Source organism: Anser cygnoides, chromosome 7 (genome assembly GCF_040182565.1).
Source record: "Anser cygnoides isolate HZ-2024a breed goose chromosome 7, Taihu_goose_T2T_genome, whole genome shotgun sequence".
Lineage (NCBI taxonomy): Eukaryota > Metazoa > Chordata > Aves > Anseriformes > Anatidae > Anser > Anser cygnoides.
The window spans coordinates 5,856,556-5,876,055 of record NC_089879.1 but is presented as its reverse complement, the minus strand read 5'-3'; the positions used below and the strand labels follow the sequence as shown (position 1 = coordinate 5,876,055).

The window sequence follows — 19,500 nt, the reverse complement described above, 5'->3', positions numbered from 1 at the left end:
CAAACTGTCATTTTTCTCTGGCAAGATAACAAATATTATCATAGAATAATAGAATGGTTTGGGTTGGAAGGGAACTTAAAGACCATTTTGTTCCAACCCCCTGCCATGGCAGGGACACCTCCCACCAGCCCAGGCTGCCCAAAGCCCCATCCAGCCTGGCCTTGGGCACTTCCAGGGATGGGGCATCCACAGCTTCTCTGGGCAGCCTGTGCCAGTGTCTCACCAGCCTCAGTGTGAAGAATTTCTTCCAAATATCTAATCTAAATCTACCCTCTTTTAGTTTAAAACTGCTACCCCTTGTCCTCTAAAGGTATAGTGGTGTCAGTGCTGCTGAGTTAAGAGACACGTTTATTACTAATGACAGTCAAAATTGATCCTGTTTTGGTGCAGGGACATGGACTCAGTGACCTCTTAAGGTCTCTGCCAACCACACGTTTCTATGATTGCATGACTGCATTTAAAGATTTGTGCCAGATGAATGTTTTCCATTTACTATATTCTTTTGCCTTTCCAGTTGTCAGAATGAAAAATAGCCCATTCTGGCACAGGACTGTTCCAGATGAAACTGTCAGCCAGAAAGCTCAATGCCATAAGAAAGCTGCTTTGCACACACATCCTTTAGGAGATTAGTTGAGCAGCCAGAATATCAATTCCAAACCCTCAGAAAATATGAATACTACTTGTTGAAGAGAGTCACAACTTAATCAAAGTAAGATGTTTGTCTTATGTTCAGCATTTCCCTACTATTCCGTGGTCAGTAAAACCTGAATAAATGGGCTGCTATTATTGTACAAATGTGTGATATATCTTCAAAATGCACAAGGCTTTTTCTGTGTAGGAAAATGGGGGCTGAGGGTATCACAGAGAGACAATTGCAAAAGTGGGCTTTGTTTTTCTATGTTGTCATTATATAGGTATCAGAAATTTCAAGGACCAAGCAAAAATGCTTTATATTTCAGAAAGAAAAATAAACCAATTACCAGAAAATGTTTTGTTCTTCAAACTGATGAACCTAATATATTAGATTGAATTCTTTTTTGAAATGGGACTAGAAACGTAGTTTGGTCTATGCCGCTTAGAAAGCAGTGTCTTAAAACAAGAAGAAAATGTGCAGAGTTCCTTGATATCCTAGGTTTAACTAAGCCCCCAAATTTTAGATGATGTTATACTTCTGAGTCTCTATATTTTTTATGTTCCCTGTGGCAGTATGCAACAATCAATCTACTCAAATCCAAGAAACATGTAATTCCAGAGTGAACATGCCCAGCTTTCTTCTGCTTTCTTATCATGCTGCAATCGAATTTGTGAGGCTAAAAAGATCCTCTCATTTCCCTGCCACTTTCTGGACAAATATATTAGCAATATATTTGTTATATATTGTTAATATTAGCAATATATTTGTTGGGTAGAACATATTTCTTTTGTAACTGGAGTTGCAAAATTCATTCGGGGGCAGCACATACACATGAATTGCCTCTGGGGTGAATATGGTGACTTTTTTTTTTTTTTAATCCCTGTTTCACCATTACCATACACCATTGTCTTTAAACAAATCTGTTTCTCTTCCTTATTGGCAAAGCTGAGATAGTGCTTCACCAAGTGATGTGGCTCTGTGACATTACAGAATGCTATTCAATGAGTAAAAATTCTGTGACAGTTTTGTTCAAGCTGCAGTATTTATACTCTAGTTTAAATTATGGCTTACTCTTTGGCATCCATTGCCCCACTTCTTCATAAGACTTCAGGCAAGATGAATGAGTGGGGAAATGATTACAGTAATCCTAATTGGAGGTCTGGAAGATGGTTCTCAAAGTAAGTTACAAAAATATAAGGGGAAGCAATACCTCTGGAAGAAATTAATACATTTTAATAACTCATCCCAGACTCTGAGTTTACTGTTTTGTTCCTGCCTCTTGGGATTAGCTTTTCTTCTCTCCTTAGAGGTGAGAAGTATTTGAAAGTATATTTATGAAACAGTCAAACAAAGCAGAAAAGACACTGAACAATTTTATTAGTTAAATTTATCTTACTATTTAGTATTAGTCATAGATCATCATTCTTTACTGTCTGACTTTCCATATGAACTTAATCCTAAATATAGATATGAGTTTTGAGGATAATATGTTTATTAAGCATCATATGCTTGGTGTAAAATATTACTCATCATAGTTTTATTAATTTACATACTATTGTGTCCTATGATTTCATGTAAAAACCTTTACAGACAGGCATAGATTATTACCATGAAATAGTTTGCAACCTATTAAAATTCTCTAATGTTATATCATGGGCATTATACAAGAATTAGAGACGTTTAACATATATAGTTTTACATCAGCTCTGAAGTGAAGGCATGCCAGGAAAGGAAAAACTAGTCATAAGGAAAACAAAATCTAAGACAATAACTTCTGTTCATTTGATATCTCTTTCAAGTTAATTGAAGGTTTGTTTGTAGGACCTTGTTACACTGTAGTATTTTCAGTTTACCTTCACTGTTATGCAAGGATCCTCAGATACTTATACAGGTACAAAAGTGGCAGTCTATTTACAAGGAATAAATTTTCAAATAATCCAACTACAACAGTATTACTGAGAAAGCTGAAAGATGTTTGCACTTCATAAGGAAATTTCTTCACTTCAGCAGCCAGAGAACAAACGTTCCTTTCCAGCGTTTTAGAATGTATCTGCTTGGCAGTGATTATTAGCAGTAGGCAGCTGCACAAAGTACAATTTCTTGTGATGACACTGAAATCAGATGATTGCATTTTCCTCAGTACCTGCCTTGGAGAATTCTGTTAAATGCATCGTCCCCAAAATGGTTTAATTCTATTATTTTGAAACAGATCCCATGGTCTTCATTATAGCTTGTGGTGATCTGGCATTTAAAAACAGGAATAGCTAAAAGTATGGTAAGAGTTTTCTGATATCTTTCCCAGGTTGACCTAGATTTTTTTTTTTAAAAAATTGGAAGTTGATAAACTGGAGCTTTCTTGTGTGTCTGAGTATGAATGATATAGCGTTCAAAACTGGTGAGGGTGAGTAAAATACCTATAGTCACACTTTTGTAAATATACAAAGAATGGTTGGTTAGAACCTCAGTGGGTCATAGAATTCAGAAGATAGCTTTCTGTTTTGATAATTGTCCTGGTTCCAGTTAGGACAGAGTTAAGTAGCTCATAGTAGCTGGTAGGGTGCTATGTTTTGGATTAGGATGAGAAGAGCGCTGATAACATGCTGATGTTTTAATTGTTGCAGAGCAGTGTTTACACCAGGCCAAGGACTTTTCGGCTTCTCGCTCTGTCCTGCCAGCGAGCAGGCTGGGGGTGCAGCAGGAGCTGGGAGGGGACAGACCCAGGACAGCTGACCCAAACTGGCCAAAGGGGTATTCCATACCATCTGACGTCATGCTAAACAATATATAGGGGTGGCTGGCCGGGGTGGGGGGGCCGGCTGCTCGGGAATAGGCTGGGCATCGGTCAGCGGGTGGTGAGCAATTGCATTGTGCATCACTTGTTTTCTTACACATTATTATTGTTAATACTATTACCATTATCACTATTATTATTATTATTGTTATTATTATTTTCCTGTCTTAATAAACTGTCTTTATCTCAACTCACAGGCTTCACTTTCCCGTTTCTCTCCCCCATCCCAGAGAGGGAGGGGGGAGGGTGAGCGAACGGCTGTGTGGTGTTTAGCTGCCAGCCGGGTTAAACCACAACAATAATGTATTAAAGTGGGGCTTGTTTGATTTCATTCGGGGGTTGAAGTTCAGGTTGTTTTGTTTTACTGGTAGGCAAAATAACAGAACAATATACAGTATGGATAGATGAAGCAGAATTTTGTATGGGAGTTCAGTCTTTCCCCAACTGCTCTATTAGTAGGTGAGGATAACAAGCATATTGTGATTAATAACCAGAAAAGAATTTTCTGGGGATTAGGTGCTTCACAAATAATTCTAAATTGCTCCGTGTAGCAGGTTTCACGCTAATACTACTTTGATCCACATCACCAGGAGCCATAAACTAGCCTCAGTCCATTGCCTTTTTTGAAATAACCCTGATTTATATTAGCTGAGAATACTTCCCTTCCATTGTCAGAATTGTTACTGCATAGTTTCATTGCAGTAGCTGTGAAAAAAAATAATCGAGCAGCAGCACCAAAGGCTTATTTATAGTTGTGTTAAAGATGTAGCAATACAGTAGTGCAATGCATTTTGGAATGAACTGAACTGCTGAAGCTTACATTCGCTTTACAGGTGGGACAGCATTTTGGGGCTAGGAGGTTTAGCAAATGGAGATCCTGCTACCACAAATTAATACAATAGTCCCTAGCATACTTCTGCTTTTCACTCTGGCTATTCAACAGGGCATGATTTTCCTGAGGGAACAAGGACAACATACACAGAATAATAAGAAAACTGTTGACTTATTTCAGAGCTTCAGTGGACTGTTGGAAGAAAGTGGCAGCACTTGTTTGACCTTCATTAGTATCACTGTTTTTTTTTGTTCCAAAATGGATTTCATACATTGAGACTCATAGCCATATGTAATATAGTAACTACCCATAGAAAGGAACATATGCTTCCAGACTTTGTGAACCATGCTAGATAAATCAATTTACCTTCTTGTAAAACTAGATCAGTTAGTCTCCTCTAGAACATCAAATTCAACTGTGTGTATAATGTCATGTAATGTGTAGTGACAGGACACGATGTACTGCAGTCAAGTAAAATGCAATTATCTGACGAAACCTGGCATGTGTTACTGCCTTGGACTGATGTAGTAAACCACATACGTTTCGTTTACTCCACTCTTTAAAATTTTATAAAACTTCCCAGACCATAAAAAGCATTAATGAGAACAGTAGCAGTGACTGAAAACTCAAAATATTTACAAGATGCATGTGAATCCCAAATGAGACTAAACTTATTAGACACTGTAGGTAAAAATAATTCCCTCTATGCTAAGGCTTCCACCTGAATGTAAGCCAGCAATGTCTCCTGCTATTCTCTCTCCAGGAGACATTGAGGGATAGGTTCTACATAAACCATTTTTTTTTTCACTGTTATAGAGCTGCCTTAGGTAAGAATGATCTATAAATGCCACACTGATATATGTATATTTTTTTTCAGTATAAACTCCTTTAAGGTATTTGAATTAACATATGCCAATAAATTAACTTTAATAGCCAAAGAGAATGAAAGGAGTTGTAGATAAAATGAAATCCCTGTCATCTGAAGGTAATTGTCAATTATTAGTGATGTCTTGTAAATGTAGTTAAACCAAAGTTCAGAGACTTTAAGAAATTCTTGAGAGACCTGAGGTGAGATGCTATTTCTCAGTTTTTCTTTAATCTCACAATTTATTGGGCATAAGTTAGTTGTATTTGACTCTCTATTTTGATATAGATAAATTCAAAATTGGGATATTTTCTGGACTGGATGTTCTTTGCCTGGTTTTTGTGTATTACGTTGTGTGGCTCTTTCATAATTATGCAGACTTGTCTTCATTCAGATATCTTCCAAAATAGCTCTTCAGGCATAATTCCAGCATAGGTTATACTAAATAGGAAAAAGACACTTTAAAGCTGAATTAGAGAGCCTAGCATGGTAATTATTCTTAACAAGCTATTTTGATAAGCTTCCAAATTCAGAAAAATCCTAAGAGTTCAATTAAATACCTCCACTGAATACATTTATTGGAGTTACTCCATTAAAGTAATCATGGTTGTTACTCTTCAGGACTGCATCTGTCTTGTTTTATTTCTTATTCGTGAGTGAAAATTCACTGTGGATTAGACCATCCCTTCAATATGGAAAGCAAGACTGCTCTAATGCAATCCAGAAGTAGAATGAGATTTACCTAGTTTCAAAACAGGCAGGTTGTGATCCACCAGGTAGAGGCTGTATGCAGAAACAAAACTGGGATATCTGTGAAGTATGGGGCACTGGCACAGAGCTGAGCTCCAGTGTCCCCAGGGTAGTCATTGCTTTTGTCTTTTGCACCTGTATTTCTGCTTCTTCAGAATCCTTGTTGACATGCCTTACCAAGCATTAGTTGCTATGAAGTCCTCATGAAAACAAAGTTTGATGGACACTAATACAGAATCGGTGAAATCATAATGGAAAACTACTATGAATTTGAGAAAGATTGTTATAATTTAGAGAAAAAAAATGCTGTTACATTGTCATCTTATAATCAGTCATATTCAGGCTTATAAAAATCACATTCACAGAAGAGATAGTAGAGGATATAAAAGATGTTTCTTAGTCTTAAGACACCTTCTGGAACATTAAAGTTTACCTCAATAGGCATTTAATTTTGGGTCATGACTGCATCTGTATCAACAGTGGATTCATCAGTTTGCAGATAGCATTTTCTTTAAAAAAAAACAAATATTTTTTTCAAATGAACAGACAATTAAATTTTAAGTATCTTCATTTCATCATTTTCCAAATTAGAACATGACTTTAAACTGAAATCAAAATATTTCATTTAGAAGATACTGAAATGTAGATGCTAGATTTTAAGGGTTTGTTACCTCTTGAATGAATTATATACTGAAAATGAAAGAATGTCCTGAAACTTTTAGTTCCACTTTTAATTTTGCTAAGTCTACCTTTTAAATCAAAAAATCATAACTAAAATGTTCTAAAAGTGTCAGTCAATGCTGTCATGTCTTGGACTTAATGTTTACTGTGCCTATGGGCTTGATACTGAGAGGAAATCTTGACTCATCTGTGATCATCCTAGCAGATGTGACTTGGATTCTGACTGCAAGACAATGCCCTCTGTAACAGTGACAAGGGTAACTGATAAGCAAGGCACTGGTTATTCCGAACTATGTATTGCAGCATATTTAGATCACAGTCAGAAAAACGTAGTGTATCCTCTATAAATTTGTGGATGGTAGTAAATGAGGAATAATTCACATGAAATGGTTGAGCTTTGATTTAGAGGGCTCTTGAGAATTGGTCTAATGAGAACCTTGGGACATTGAGTGAGTACTATTTTTCATCCAAGTTGGAGTAAGCCATCCCGTCCCACCAGTATAGGATGGGAACAGTCCTGATGAAAAAGACATGGGGTTTATGGTGGCTATCGAGCTAAGCATGACCCCACAGTGTGCTCACTGTAAATAACAAAAACTGCAGGTGTGGCTGGGCTAGGAGGAACATGACGAGAGGACTGATGGAAGTTGTTAGCCCTCACCATCTGACAATAGTGAGGCTACATGTGAAATAGTGTGGCCAGATAAAGAAATTCAGATTTCAGGAAACCATAGAAGGTGCTGCAGAGGTCAGGGGCCTAGATCAAGTTTTTATGCTGAAGAAGAGGCTTAGCAGCCTCCAGCTCTTTGAAGGGGAATGCCGAAGGCACTGAAGGTAAACTCTTCTGTGGTAGATGGTACAGCACAGGGCAGCAGCAGTAAATTGCAAATTGGGATGTTAAGAATGAACATAAGTCTTTTTACTAATAGGGTGGTGTGGTACCACAAGAAAATTTCCTAGAAAGGCAGTGGAATCTCCCACCCATGGTGTTTTTTAAGATGTGGGTAGAAAAAGACATGGTTGACATGATCTGCCTTTTGCAATACTCCCATTTCTAGTGAAAAGTCAGAGCAGATGATCTCCAGGGATCCATTCTAATCAATATTTCTGTGATCTTAAAAGTAATAATAATTACTGCTTAACTCAGTGCTTTTCATTCCCTGGAAACCTCTTCCACAGAGGTGGTCTCTGCCAGTCGTTCCCTTATCCTGGCTGCTCAGAGTTTTCTCTGCCTCCTCCACCTTGTCAGTTTAGTAAAATTGTCTTAGTGGCTGTATGTTAATTGGTAATGTACTGATTAACATTAGCATGCAAATATATAGCCATTTTTCAGAATTCATAATCCCACTGCTAACTCTATTTCTGTCATAGATGCTGTTCAATTACATCCATCTAATTTATCCAGAAAAAGTGCCACTAAGGGCACGGAAGGATCTGCCTTGGGAAGAACCACAAATTCTGCTCTCTAATAACACTGCAACTCAGGTTTTAAAATGTTGCTATCCTAGCAGGGGTAACCTACCTCCTGCATAGAAAATCGTGGGGTTGTGGGACCTGGCTGAGTATCATGTGATAAAGGTCTCTGTTGATTTCTTTTCAGGGCAAGGGAATCCCTTTGGAAGGGTTTCTTCACTGAAACGGTTGACTGAAATAAGTTTGCTAAATTTGTTCCTTTTGCACTGTTAAACAAAAATAAAAAAAGGGAGGAAGAACTATATTTTGTTTTGCTATTGCAGAAACAACACTTTGCAGTAACAGACCCTTTAAAACCCTTTTAAAATGGTGCAAAAGAAGATGCCAGAGTAATCAGAAAATGTATTTTTTTTTTTTTTTTAAGCTGCTGGCAGAAAAGAAACAGGGCAAACCTGTCAACATTTCTCCACCTATTTCAGCTGAAGAAATAAACCACACTAGATCTGGTCTCTAATGAAGAATTAAACTGGCTTTTCAGCAGAACCTGTGGGTAAATTGGGCAGTGAGGTTCTGTAAATGTAAAATGAAAGAAGATGGCGAAATGGCTGCTGGTTTTCAATCTGGCAAAATAAGTTCCCTGTTGCATACAATAAGACAAATTAGTGTTTAATACTGTTTAACGAAACTATTAGCATTATGGAATATTAATCTAATTTATGATTTTTTAACATGTTTTCCCAATACGACTTCTGGTTGGTTTAGTTTAATTGGTTCTGTCAACTTGAGAAGTTTATTTGAGGGACAGAAGATGAGAAAGTCTAAAGGATTTGCCATATGTTAAAAAAAAAAAAAAAAAGTGTCTCTGATAACTCACTTTTGTTTGTGTGCAAACAACAGAATTAATGGTATTTTAGATGGGTTTGGAAAATTACATTTGGTAACCTGTCTGACCCCATGAAGGAAAACGCGTTATTGCCTGTAAGCTTTAAAAATGCATGGTCTGGAGCTGGTATGCCAAGAAACCAGAAATTATATAACATCTGTTAAAATGGAGTTTTAATGTCCTTAAACAATTAAAGCTCAAATATTACATGGCTTTTAATGAATTTCATAAATATTTTTAAGATAACATTAAAGTGTACAGTCGCAAATGAGTAAAGAAAGCCTTTTGCTTTCTTTTGCCTTTTGCTTCATTTGAAAGGATTGTGTTGTAATTTGGAGACTACCTCTATCTCTATCTGTGGCATGCAATTCTGTATCCTTTTTCCATAGTAAATCAGAGGTAATTACATTAATGTCAGTGAAATTATACCAATGTGAAAGCAGTAAGTACAAAAATCTCTTATTGTTGCACCAGGTTTTTATTGGCTCTGCTTAGTCTGTGCTTTGGCACCAGAATGGTTGGTATAGATACAAGGACGCAATAGCAGTAGGGATATGGTCGTATGGGTGAGATTAAAGCACTGCTTGCTCCTGGGCTGAAGGGTACTGGCATTTTCATATTTTTTTTTAGATGTGGTACAATCTTTAAGAGCTGCATAGAGACATATTTTCAGTGAGATCCGTCTCATATTCAGAGAGGTGCTATATTCTGAGAAACCCTTGTTCCACTTAAAAAAGGCAGTGAAGCTAATGCAACTTTACTCATTGAAAACTGATACACCTCAGGGAAGGGATATGACACAGTGGTTTTAGCTCCAGTTATAGCTTTAAGCTGTGTTGAATGCTTCTTTTTGTGAAAAAGACTTACTGTAATAACCTCTCTGGCTGCATTTGTGTAATAGACACATAGATTGGATAGCTGGGCTCCGTTTCCTCTCTTCTCTATGTAAGAACAATAAACCCAATTATATCAGACATTTACGAGTATTTATGAGTGCCCTGCTTTTAGAAAGCTGTAGAAGTTGCTGATTAAAGTGACTTATACTTGTAAACAACTTAATTTAACCAAAGGCTCATTGCACACAAAGAAGTTTTGAAAAAGCCGTCCTTGTTCTGCTTGTTTCCCTTTGCTGAAATCTTGCTCTTTCCATACAAGTTCTAATAAATTCCTTTCAAAGCTAATTCCAACTCTGGAACTAAGACTAGAAGACAGAAAACAATAGCAATTTATGTGCTTGTGTAAGAGACTTATCTCCAGCCATTGCTAACTTGATAGCCCGTCTTTGTCCACTGCCTTAGAGCATTTGTTCTCCTTGAACAATTTCTTGGCATCACATAGCAGCATTCCCATGTTAATAAGTTTTCATTGTATTTTGAAACATTATCGATATTCACTCAATACCTATCTTATTGTTTCTGTTTTTTATTTCCATTAGAAATAATAGATCTTATTTACTTTGTGTTGTATATCTGGGTTTCCTTGCTGTAACTGCTGGAGAACAAATGACATAAAAGATGAGTCCCCCTTTCTCCCTGCCAGTCCATGACTTATTAGTAATTGCTTCCCAGATGAAAGTGAAATACTTCTAGTAAGTGTTTGGAAACATGCGGCAGATGATCATAAGAAGCACGCTTTCAGACAACACGCCAGTGTTTTTCACAAATTACAAGTCCTTGTCTAGGCTTGTAACAGGTTTAAGATGGAGTTTTCTGAGAAATATATTTCCTTTTTGATTCTTTAGGCCTTGCTATAGCCTCCTGAGTTTCACCTTTGGAACTGATGAGATTTTAGAGATGCACAAAATATTCTCCTACTGGAAGAAGTAAATAGATTTGCTAAAATACAAGAAAGGTTCCACTCTGTCTTATGTGAGAGATCAATAATGGGACAATGATATTTGTTTAATCAATGTTACTGTTTTAACTTCCTGTGGGGTTTATGCAAGGAGAGAAGCACATCACAAAGTTTTTGACGCTTACAGCCAATGAAAACTGCATCTTTAACAAAACTTGTATGGGTTTCTCATACCGTACTATAATTAAAACTCTACAGATGCTGAGGTTTAAATCAGAGTTGACTGATCATGTTTAATTCAAATGTCTTAATGGACATATTTTGAATAGAACATGGGTACATAAACTAATCCAGTTTTTCTTTATACAAAGAAGTCAAAATCTCTAAGACTTGCTCCAAAAAACATGTAAGCGCACAGATTAATTCAGGCAACTAACAATTCCACTGAAGTCAGTGACATGAATTACTTATTTGGAGTTCTGTTTTTATTGAAAGGGTTGATGTATCAAGAGCTTAATCTTGCAGATTATTTTTTTTTTCACCAGAAGAAAAACATTTTGATGGAAAATGAATATTTCCCTATCCTCCTATTCTTGTGGGACACAACAACAATCATCCTTTTCCTTTTGCATCTGGCATAGTGTATTCAAAGATCCCAGGCTATATGGGAATTAACTCCATCTACAGTGAAGCAGGGTATTACTTACACCACTGGGGATAATGAAATGGCTGGATGTATTTAAAGCATAGTAAATTAGGTCAATTTTTAGCATTAATTTTGGATTTCATCTAATTTTGGATCCAGATTTTGCTTCTTTGTTTGCTCCCTAGAATAAAACAGTATGCAGGCTTTAACAAGTGTGGTTTTTTTTTGTTTTTTTGGAAGGCATACAATGAACATCAAGAAGTTTTAGGGATAATTAGAAGACAGGAATAATTACAAAGCATTTTGAATTGTGATTTTTTTCATCTCCTCTCTGTTTTACCAAATCAGCATTTTTGAGGAGGAAAAAAAAATTGTGAAATTGCTTTAGTTTCATAGCTCTTGCCTAAGGTGGTCCATCTCCTAGGACTCAGTGAATGAAAAATTGAATGTATTTTGTGAAGCTGTTAGTATGTAAAGATTCCTTTAGTGCTTGATACTGAATCTAGTTTTCAATCACCCCTAGATTCAACCATTCCTCTTCAAAGATATTAGTTCACAAGATGGCCAGGGCTGCTACTGGAGAAGGTAATCATTAGGTCTTTACGTGGAACATACATATTTATGAAACCTCATTAAGCTGAGCTGCGATATGCTGTTTCAATATCAACTGCATTCTATGGCTAATTTTCAAATTCATGACAAAACAAGATTTTAAATGGACTTCTGGCATATTTTTTGATAATCACGAACAAACAGCAACAGGAATGAGTCTCGTCTACATTGTGATTAGGTCTATTAAATTCTGCCTCATATCTCTTTTTGGACTGGACTCTGCTGAAAGGTCATGGGGCTTCAATCGTGGAAATCTACCACAACTGAAGCATAGGCAGAAAAATAGGTAAAACATTATTATTAAATATATAGAAGCAGGAAAGTATGAAAACCAATTTGCTTTTACAAGAGCTAAGCCATATCTTTGGCTCCAGGCCTCCCAAATAACAAGGTAATAAATACTTATTAAAAGGGAACTTCCTACATCTGTACTGCTCAGCTGGGCTCATTTCCTGTACTTCCAGGCAACTGCTGCTCTTAGCTTCTTCATGAAGACATCTTAGAAATATCCATTTAAAAACACAGTGAAAATTCTACCTATTAAAGTTTTTGTGTTTACAATGATTTCACAGCTGTTCCTAAACATAGAAGAGGAAATAACTGCAGTTAATTTCTGTTATCTATCAGCAAATGTTGACTATATTAATGAGATTAGTTAGTCATTTAAAGGTTAAACATTAATTGGATGCTATCTTACTTTAATGTATGTTAATGAATATTTTATATTATACATTCATATACATATAATTTTCTGCATGCTTTCTTCTTGATGTTTCTGTTTAAAGTAATATTAACAGCTCAGTGGCACACATTTCAGGCAATAGTTCACAAATTAAGTCCCATATAATCTGCTATTAATGTCCTTTAATCAACTGTTTTTGCATGGAGTCCATTTTGACACTGTCAGGGCACAAATCACAGAGTAGCAAGTGCTTTTACATTGAAAGAATTCCAGAGCCTTAATCCACAGTTTACTAAATCTTATCAACTCAATCCATTCCCAGCAACATATGGCACTCATTACTCGAGATCTTCCATTGTATTTTTATGGTTATTATAATTTGAAAAATAGCTTAATTACCTTTTATGATAAATGTATACAATATTATAGAGAATGTTAGCTGTTCTCAAAATATTAGCATGTTCTTCCCTAGTGTACCCCAAAGTAAGGAGAGCTGATTAATGCACTTCACATTCAGTGTAGCAGTGTGACAGAAGTGCCTCCAGCACCTTGTTCTGGTAGCCACAACCTGATTTTGTATGCCTTTGTTCCACACCTTGCCCTTCCTAGTGCCCAGTCAAACTTGGAGAGAAGCCCTCCATTTGTAGTGGTTACTAAGGAAGTGACAAATATAACCTTCTGATAGTAAATGAAAACTATTTAAGGTAATTGGAAGACTGTTATTTCCTATTGGCCTTTCATATCTAGATGGAAGAGTTCTGCATTTTTCCAATTTCAAAAATCTTTTAAACTCCAAAATGACTGTAGTAGTTGAAAAACTAGCATACTGCTTGAAGCTGTTCTGTCATACACATTTTTCATTGCTCTCTTAAAACAGCATATAAAACAATTGCAGCTACAGATGCTGGTAGATGCAAGCCTATGCCTTTCCAAAATTACTTGACTAATGTTGCCTATTTGATTTGGAATCTCTTTTCTATTTATTTTAATGGCAACTGAGCATCAGTTAATGGTATTTTGAAAACAATTCTTTAAAAAAATTTAACATCCATGTGTGAGACAAAAGCTACCAAAAATAAAATCTAGTGCACCTGGTGCCTTTGTTTGGATTTGTGCATCACAGGTGATAACAATGAGGATATTCATTATGGTAATGATTTTCCAAAGAGAGGAGTACCAAATGTGATGTCAAGTGAAAGTCCTGATAAGGACCTCCAGCTGCAGGGTTATCCCCTGCTCAGACCCTCATGCTTGGGATTTATTTGTAGGCTTCACTGAGGCTTTTTGCAGATTCAAGAGAGCCTAGTGCTGAGACTTGTGATAAGCTGAGCGTATGATTTATCGGCAAATATACCTGCACTGTGCCTTTGGCAGCTGGAAGATGACAGTCTCTCTCTTTCCACTGGTACTGGATAGACAGCTGAAGATGCCAGCTGAAGACAGTATTTTTGGAATTAGCCTTATTATTAGGTGTTTAATATGGTGCCTATCTGAACTGAAGCTATTCTCTTGGTTGAATTACACAGCGATGTTTGTTTTAAACTCTTCTGGAGGTGCTTGGAATAAAAAGTTTTTTCTTCAGTGCTGATCCACATAAGTGTAACGTTTTATGGATGAGGTATCTGAGCAAAAACTACAGCAAGGCCATATCCGGTTGCAAGGCAGAAATGTTAGGTCTGCAGGCATGAATTTGGTATATAATTTGGTTCTGATCAGTGAGTATGCTGCCCCAGGCACTGGTAGGAGGTAGTGGTCTTTAATCCCCTGATTTTAGGTAAATCCTTACCTGAACGAGGGTGTTTATGCTGCGTTCACACTTGGATTTCACTTAGATCTTGAGCTGCTTTTATGGGAAAAAGCATGCAAAACCAGTTGTATTTTATTTCACGTTGTTTATAGGCTGCTGGGGCTAGAGGAACAAACAACCAAAGGGAAAGATAAATCTGAAAACAATCTTGAAGTTGTCTCCATCTGGGAGAGTTTAAAATGACCCCATCTTGTCTTTTCCATTAAATAATTTGCAATATTTAATCAATATTTAATCGACTTTATTACCAAGTTTTCAAAATTGTCACAATTTTTTATTTTTATTTTTTACATTAAAAAAGTCATCAATACCAAAATCTGTTTTAATTAATATTTTGGTATTAAGCTAAATTTTAATTTTAGCTTAATAATTTTTTTTATTAAGAAATTACATATCTTTCTGCCTCATTTGCAAGTATATTTCAACTTTTTCAACTGCATGTTTTAATGATTATGATAAAACACTTCTGATTTATTAGAGAACTTGCGAAGCTGACAATATAGTTCTATGTAAAGCAGCTGATATGTTGAATTACATATATATGTAATTTATTTCCAGTAAGACCACTTCTCTTTTGAGCTGTTAATTAACTTTTCCACCTAAATAAAATCTTTTTGGAAATTTATTCAAAAGATTTATAATGAACTCTTCCTGAATTCAAAACAAGATCCAAAAGATTCATCATAGAATGCCTCAGGGCACAGAGTTTTAAGTCAGTCTGCAGTGGGAGTGTTTTGTAGAAAAGCCAGGAAATCCACTGCATGTATTAATGCTCTCAAATGTCAGGTTCACTGAGAAGCTGTAGGTTTTGGGATGTTTCTAACTCAAACCAGTGGCTTGGATTCTGAAAAAAATGTAAGTTTTGTTCTGGTAACAGAATTTTCCCTCAAAATGTAAACCCATACTTTTTGATCTGTGTTGATCCTTATCTTAAACTGATGCTACAGTAGAATTCCTTTTGATTAGTTCAGACCGAATTAATAAACAAGCAAAAAAACCCCGGAGAGAGCAATGAGTCTTGTGATTTTCTTGGCTGTGAAAATAGCAATACACTAACACTAGAAACAGACAGAAAAAATGTAATGCACAAAATGAAATCGGATGACTAAGTCAGGGGGAAAAAAAAACACAGAAACAAAATGATGTTATTTTATGTTTTCTAGAATTTCTAATTGGTTTGCTGTTTTGCTTTATGTAATGTTTATTACAGCTATTTCATTTGGGATTAAAAGCAATATCACATCACGTTATCAAACTGTAATGCTCTTGGCATTCAATTTTAATACAGTAACATCAGGATAAAATCATGAGTATAGATTTTGCCAAGAACAGAAGACTAAGCACAGTTCCTGGGAAAAAAGAGATGAGGTATAGCTGTGGGCAAGAGGACCTGAGGGACTGAACAGGGCATTCACATTATTTCTGTTTCTGCCGCTTCCCACCTGGTATTTTGCTCTTTGTTCTTAATCATGTTTTCCTCTTACTTAATTGCTTTCTGTGATGAATATAAATTCAATCACCTCTTAACAGAGCCTTGCTGATCCAAAGCCAGATATGTCTGTAAAAGAGCATAAACTGTGCACTGCTAAGTAAAAGCTGAATAGGCTAAGGTTACCTGAGAGAGAGACAAATCATACCCTGATTAAACCATATAGTTTTCAGGGATTTCTGCCCTGATGCCTCCTAAATTGGTTTTGCTCATGAAGGGGGAACAGACCCCCTTTCAAAAGGAAGGCACAGAGAAGAAAGATAAAGAATGAACAGATAGTTCCATAGATTGGAAAATTGTGCCAACTTTAAAAATAAAAATACTGTAGTTTCCTTCAGATTAGATCAAATACCACAAAAATAGTCAATTTGTTAGCTAAAGCGGCACACTAGCTGTACCAGTTATATTAGCAAATATACCTCAACTCTGCTTATGTAATCAAGGCCATACGGTCCTTAGGATGGTTGCAATGGAGTTAAGCATTGTTATTAGAAATGGTTGAATCTGTATGGATTAGCAGGAATATCACAATATTCAAAGAAACCAAATCCAGCCTGGGACCGATACACCGCTGAATGCACTCCCTCACACCCCTTCCTAACTGAAGTTGCTGGACTCACACTGCTGTAGTCGCCGTGTTAAGCTGCTTTATCTGTTTTAGTAGTTTTCTAAAAATGTCAGGTAATGAGACAGTGATAAGATTCAAAACAGCCCCAGAGCTGAAGGCATCTGAGAGCTGTTTCAGAAAGCAGAGTTAGAAACATAATTACAAGAGAGACTAATGAAGGGCACCTCCTCAATTTCCCTGTGGCCCTTGCTTAGAAATTAAATGAAGTTTGTAGCAAATAAGCACGACTGAACTGTTAGAAGCGTAGGGAAAGGAAAGATTAAAATGTTATCCTTTAAACAATAAATATATAATTAACTGATTTTTTTAAAAAGCCACTATAATGGCAAGAAAAGAGAAATTTAATGGATTGCATAAGACCCAACAGTTAGAATTAGTACTAGAAAGAGTCAGTCAAGAATTTGTTTTGGAGGAGTAACTTCAAAATTGTGGAACGTGTGGAAGTAGGTTTCCCTGATATTTCAAGAGTAGTAATGCTGAAATTGTTTCTTGAGCCACCATCTGTCAGAAGAGAAAGGTGAGATGTCTTTATGGACAGGTAGGTGTTGCAATGTAGCACCTCTCCAAAAAAAAAATAAATCAATTGTTGTCATCAGGCTTTGCACGAGATTTCAGCAGAACAGGTCCTCATAGATTTTGGGATGAATTTCATGTAAAAACTTGCCTCAGATTTCTGGAAGTCACAGCAGAAGAGAACTGTCAAGCTAAATGTAGCAGGTGGAATGGCAGTAATTTACTTTGCACAGCTGGGAGAGCAACAGCAATTCAAAATACAAAACACCACCAAAACTGTTCTGCTTGTATAGGGACTGAAGAACAGGCTAAGAGCAGAAAAGATAATATAAAAGTTCTGCCCATAAAGAATAAAAAAAGTAAGTTTAATGAAGAAAAGAACAGATTTTGATTTTTTTCTGGAGAGTGAACAACTACCAGATGACCTCAATTAATTATTTCAGCTTACCACAGCTGTTTGGGATGACATCAAAGCACTTAACATCAGGGTGCAAACAGCTTCTGTCTTAATCAGGTTTTCTCTGCTATGCTGTTGACTAAAAAGAGCAGGACATGAGCCAAACTGAAGGAGTAGAGGTTTTACAGTTGTTAGCTAGCAAATCTTTCCTTTATGTGTTTTGGTGGACTTAACATTATTATCTGTAAGTTCTCCTAAATAGAATTATTTTTTTCCACAATAAAATGTTCATGTTGGCTTGATGTTGCAAGATTCTCTCTGAGTTTAATCAAGTTTTTTAAAAATATTTAATCACTGAAAGAAGTTCAAAAGTTTGAAAGTGCAATCATTTTCCTACAGACAAAAGTTGATCAGCTTAGACAAACAGTTTACATCCTGAGTAATATTAATTCTTCTGTTCTTATAAGTAACTGATCACCTATATCATATTACTCTTTCTGATATCTAACTAGCTGAGTCCTTTTAAATTATAAACAAGAAAATGTAAAGTGGTAAGTAGCTAATTCGTCTCTCTGCTTCTAAAATTTAAATTTGCAGAATATTTGTGTTTATAACAATGTTAATTCTGTAGCTGTCTTCTATTAAAAAATGCAAAGAAGCATACAGATTTTTAAGCAGAAGAATAAATGTAAGTATTGTGGACAGTTTTTAGGTCCTACAGCCTTCATTGCCCTCAATCTCTTTCACTGTTTTGTTTTGCTAAATCAACTTAGTTTCCAAATACAATGATTGTCAGCACTCAGGTTACTTTATTTCCATAAGAAAAAAAAGAAAAAGAAATCAGCAGTTTGTGGAACTTTTCCAAATATGCCTAGAGGGCCCTCTTTAAAAGAGTATGAATCTTTGGCAAACAACATGTTGTTGCATTAATTAATGCTACAGACACTTACTCCACAAAATCACAGAGAATAAATGTCCTAGTTATAGCAGTTATATTTTTAACAGATTGGGTCCCTATTTATTTTATGGGCTGATGGAAGTCCCCAGATTTCAACTATTAAAGCCATTTTCCTCTTACATGCTTTACTTATTTTAATAGTCTTAGAATAAATGTACCTGTTTCCTACACAGCTTTTGCGATGCTCTTACAATGACATTGCTACAACTAAGTCTCTTTTCTTCTCCCTCATGGAAAAATATTTCTTTTTCTGAAACCTTACAGGTTTCTCTATCTACTGTCCAGTTTCTGTTTTGGAATATGTTTTCTGTCCTCAGTAACGAGTTTATGGATATTAACTCTCCCATTTTCATCCCAAGGTTCAGATGAAAAGCGTTTAATCAAAGACACTTGGGAATGTACATGAAGGTTACTTGGTACACAGTGATAGATGATCCTCCATAGATTCCATAGCTCACCTATTTTACCAATTTTACATTATGATAAGCCTGCCCATTTTAAAAAGCTATTAATAATTTAACTTGCTCCATTACAGACAATATCCCTCTGAGGGATGTGTCAGCTAGGAAAAATGATACACTTGAGAACTTTCTGAAACAATCAAATTGATCAATTCTTGAGCTAGCTTTTCCTGTGAAGCTAATTCTGAGGTAATTTCTTTTCCCTCATTAAGTCTGCTGTCTGAAAGTCAGAGTTAGCGGACCTACATGAGGAAAGCAGAGTCAGCTGCATTTGCAGATGGAGCCCAAACTCTCTATAGAATCCAATGGAGTTCACTTTGAGTGAGATGAATGTGTGTGTGTGTGTTTACTTACAGAAAAACAGGGAATCACTTTTAATACTTAGGGAGTTCTTTGCATTGATTATCACATTCTTCCAATGCTCCACAGAATGAAGTCTTTCATAATCAGAAGAACACGATAACCAGTGAAATTACCACTGTATTGATTTTACTTGTTCAGCTACAGAAGGATGCTACTCTGTTTGTGATAAGAAAAGAGAAATTATAGCATTTCTATTGTGAAAAGCCATTACACTAGGCATCAGCTTAGAGTCTGTAGCTAAAGTCTAGCCAGTGCTCCTTAACTATGTCATTAAGAATTTGTAAGTTAAAAGTAAACATCT

The 19,500-nt window shown here is 36.1% G+C and overlaps 1 long non-coding RNA gene across 2 annotated transcripts in view; it reads left to right on the top strand.

Moving 5' to 3' along the window:
- Positions 1-19,500, top strand: part of LOC106045198 (uncharacterized) — a 125,905-nt gene that overhangs the window by 100,232 nt on the left and 6,173 nt on the right. Inside the window, exon 1 of one of the 2 annotated variants that reach the window (XR_010832921.1) lies at positions 3,442-3,486. The exons of the other annotated variant lie outside the window; for it this stretch is intronic. This is a non-coding gene — a long non-coding RNA (uncharacterized lncRNA). Of the gene's footprint in view, positions 1-3,441; positions 3,487-19,500 lie in introns of those variants that run through there. 2 annotated transcript variants of the gene reach the window in all.